Genomic DNA, 4,425 nt, shown 5'->3' on the forward strand with positions numbered 1-4,425 from the left:
GTTATTGTTATGAAAACATCACCAACCAACCCCCTCAAATGTTTATTCAACAGTTAAAATGAAGATTAATGAAACAATACTTATAGGTAGTTCTTGTTAAACTAAGGAATTTGAACAGAAATTTTTACATCATCCCCAATTCAACAGTCATTGTATACATTAGTTATTTAATATTATGACTTATAAGTATATTATAAACTGATAGTGCGTGTTATGAATTACAGTATTTACCCAGGGACCCTATATACTAACTAGTTAGTATATAGGTCCCTGATTTACCATAATGGTCACTTAAACATTTAAAATGAATAACACATACTATAATGACCAAATAATTTTCAATCGACCAGTATTAACCACTATTGACCGGTTTTAACCAGTATTGACCACTGACCCGGTCAATACTCATATTGACCACTTTTTTGCCAACCCTGCACCATCAGTTAACAAAGGAGTTTGTAAAATCCACTATTCTCTGTAACAGCGACATCTGACATTGATCCAGTAAATAATTCACTAACAAATATGATAATAATAATAGCCTTTATTTATCCAGGATAACACAAATTAGCATACAGCTAGTTTCCATTGTGTCCCCTAAAGGATCACAATCCACAAGTCCCCTTCAGGTTGTAACTGATTTGTAGTCAGAATGTATAATTTGTAACTGCAGTTTTAAAGAAGATGGTTTCTGTGATTTCCTTTCTGCACAATCAATGATAGCGATGGTTGTTGGGAATTGAGCTTTTATTCAGTTGTCATGTTGTTAATATCATTCCTATAGGACTATATTGAAACACAACCTAACACAATATAAGGTCAATTCAGGCACAGAATATATCACTGATACACTGAGTTGAAATACAAAATCTTGATGCCAAGTCCTTGATTTCAAAATAATGTCTCAGCCTCATCAGTGTTAATAACAACTGAGATTGTTTTGTCATATTTGTTATGTCCCTCCTTTTTTACACACTGGGGAATTTACTCAGATGTATATAAAAAAAACCTCTTAACAAAGTACAAAATGTGGCATGTCTCAAATTGATATAATATGAAAACAACCCTGGTTTATTTTTCTTTTGCTGTAGAGTACTGTTAATGTCAAAAGGGGTGGCCTGTTGGTGGGGTTAATCTTGGGCTTCCATTGATGACTGGAGTTGCAGATGATGATTAAGTATGCTCTTTAGATGAAAGACATTTTCTGCTGTTGTTAACTGGTCTTGTGAATTCTCTGACTCGTGCTGCTGTTACAAGTATATCCAATGAATCTATAAAGAAACAACAATTTTTTTTTAGCATTTGGAAGTAAAACATAGATGCTGAGAGGGGCCATGGAATTTTTAAAAGGTGACCTGACCTATTATATGAAAGTTCCTATGCATACATTACACCCAACAATCTATTAACTACTTATTTCAGTTTGCTCTAATTATTATGAAATCTAAATTCTAATTTAAAACCATTTACATGTATTATAAAATATATATAGACATAAATTCTATTGATATTTAAAAACTTTGACCACTGAATCAGTCTGATTACTGAAACTTTAGAACTTTATTCCCTGGTATGATCTATTGTAGGAATCATGGAAAGAAAACTTTGAATATGGCGCTCTTACAGTCATGTTATGATATACATGACTGAGCAAGGAAAATTTAAGACACCAGACCAGAAACTGCCTATACATTGGTGTAAACATTAAATGAATTGACTCTAGATATGACTGAAATATTTTAGATATGGGATTCTTTTTAATAGATAATATTATAGTAAAAAAAAAAGGTATTGTGTAGCTCTTAGCACAGGTGCTTGGGTTCATGACACCGCCCCCCTTCCCTTGAATAACCTAGCTAGACGAATTGTTATATCCAGTGGGGGTAATTTTTAAAAAAGAGCTATTTTGGGGTATGCAAGACATTGTTGACATGCAGTAGTGAGATTTTCAACAAGAAATAATTTAAATCAAGTCGTGTAGGTTATTCGGGAGAAGGGGGGGGGGGGGTGTGTCTTAAACCCAAGCACCTGTAGCTCTTAGTACATTTATACACATGGCATGGGCATGTATTATTATCAGTCCCTGATTTAACTATTACTATTAACTAATACATAAGTGTCTGCTAAGACTAACTTACTTAGTGTGCCGGTCCATTCTGCTCTTACTGTGGGGCCTACCGCACGCCTTTATCCAACGTAAACATCAATCTTTTTGTGATTTTGGCTTTGGAAATGGGATAAACATCACTTTTAGTATCCTTTCTGGGTAACGTGAATCACTGTTGCATTTCCCCGACGCACAAAATTCCACCAATTTTATGAGAACTCGAAGTTAATCAGGCTAAAACATTTGTACCTCAAAACCTCCGTCATCACAAGTTTTGACGGAGGTAATGGCGGACAATTCTTCCGCGATTCTGATTGGCTGTGCGAAGATGATAACCGCACCTCCCCTGACGACAGTGGAAGCGTGAATTGTAAACATGTAGTATACTACATGTAATAGCGTTTTGAACAAAGAATTCTGTATCTACTCAATATTCATTAAAATATCTATAAAAATAATTTCAATACCATAGTCTATTCTTCAATTTATTTCGCGCACCCTTTAAAGGGACTGATTCACGATTTCCCCATAAATTTTGTTTTATCACTTTAAATGATCAAAATCTATAGTCTAATATGTTTAGAAGGTTTCACAAAAAAATGAAGGTTATTATTCAAGACAGAAGCTCATTACAGAGAGTTTATTATTTCTTTTGAAAACAAAGATTGAAGTGTGTTATTGTTTACGAAGTTTTCAAAATAAAGGGATATTGATCCAAGTTTATTAGATATATCACATTTCAAGTATACTTTAAGTAAAACGTATAATTTAAAAGTTAAAATTTGAGATTGTACAAAATGAATATGCTTTAAATTACAAAAATTAACGTTTCACTGGTTTGTTTGTTTATATAAAAAGACTCGAGTCTTTGTTTACAGAATCAAAGCTAAGATACTGCTCTTATCCTTGCATTTAGACGGTCCAAATTTTGGTTGTCAACATTAAATGAGTTATATTTTTAATTTTTAACATAAAAAATGATAAACATTTCTTTCAAAAAACGTGAACCAGTCCCTTTAATAGAGATGCATACGAATTTAATGCGCATTAGTTTACTTCGCATTAGATATTACCGCCGTGTGAACGCTATTTAATTCGAATTAATTAAATGCACAGTATTTTTATTCGCATCAAATTTGATGCGAAGTAAAATTTAATGCGCATTCGTGTGAACGAGGCATTAATCCTGCATCTAATAAAGCCAAAGCTTGAGCTCGTTCATTAATTGTATCGTCACTTGTACAGGACGTCTGCATTTTCAACGAACTAGGCATATTTATTTCATGACGTAAAAGACATTATATTTACATAACTCCATAGTAACACGAGAGAGTGCACATAGGGAAGGATAACTACAGATATAATGAAAAAAAAAATTCTAAAGTGTTACCAGTAAAAATTTGAAACAAAAATATTTCGTTTTTTCCATTTAATGTTTTAAATTTACAAAGGGAACAAATTTTCTTAACACCCTTTAGAACCGGTGACTCTTCTTGAGAACGACTCTAATCTGCACTATCAGCACTATTCCTTTTTTTGTTTTTATGTTTCCCCATATTTGTAATTTTCATTCACAGTCACGGATTGATAAAGTTGATATAAGTTCCGTCAGAAGTTAGCAGACATATAAGCATTCCGTTGTAAATGCTTGTTTTTTGTAACGAATTCTACGGAACAGTATCGAAACACGTTCAGCTACCTTGACTTCTACTCACACCACCTTTGAAGTTGCTATTTCTGTGTCAACCTTACATCCGAGAATCCTCCGTGTAACGCAATGTTTCATGCTGTGTTTTCACGGAGTCACACGGAGGATAAAATTTAGTTCTTTAATATAATACGTTTACAAAATACTAATAAAATATTGATAATTTAAACTTTCAGAATCTGTATTTCATGGGCGATTTTTAATTGTTTGGATGAAGTGATTTCGTTGTCAAATTAGTAATTTTGTAGATTGTCCTTCTTGCAGGAGGTGTATCAATCACTATTATGCTTTTACAAGAACCCTGTTTTGTATATTTTTATTTTATTCTACTTCATTAAAACTTTCATTAAGATATTCTTAAATTCACTCTTTCATTAAAAAAAAGGTAATGATACATATAACTTATCAAGAACTCTAGCTCTCTCGCAATTGTGATTTTATTTTATGAACAGTACTGGTTTCATTATTGTAATTCGTCTAACAGAAAGTAGTCCAGACTGGAACTTAGAATCAGTTGGTAATTACCAATCGAAGTTAATCAATAACGACAGAAACTGGCATTATATATAAAGAAAATCAATGTATGCATCCAGGGGTGCATGAGCCGAGT

The 4,425-nt window shown here is 32.8% G+C and overlaps 1 long non-coding RNA gene across 1 annotated transcript; it reads right to left on the reverse strand.

The window, feature by feature from the left end:
• Positions 1–528: 528 nt before the first annotated feature.
• On the reverse strand, positions 529–2,467 carry LOC125657417 (uncharacterized). The gene is made up of 2 exons (XR_008796629.1): positions 2,139–2,467; positions 529–1,271 (listed from the first exon to the last, which is right to left on the reverse strand). It is a non-coding gene; the product is annotated as an uncharacterized LOC125657417 (long non-coding RNA).
• Between the last annotated feature and the right edge of the window lie 1,958 nt (positions 2,468–4,425).

The sequence above is a fragment of the Ostrea edulis genome, chromosome 7 (assembly GCF_947568905.1).
Source record: "Ostrea edulis chromosome 7, xbOstEdul1.1, whole genome shotgun sequence".
In the NCBI taxonomy this organism is placed as follows: domain Eukaryota; kingdom Metazoa; phylum Mollusca; class Bivalvia; order Ostreida; family Ostreidae; genus Ostrea; species Ostrea edulis.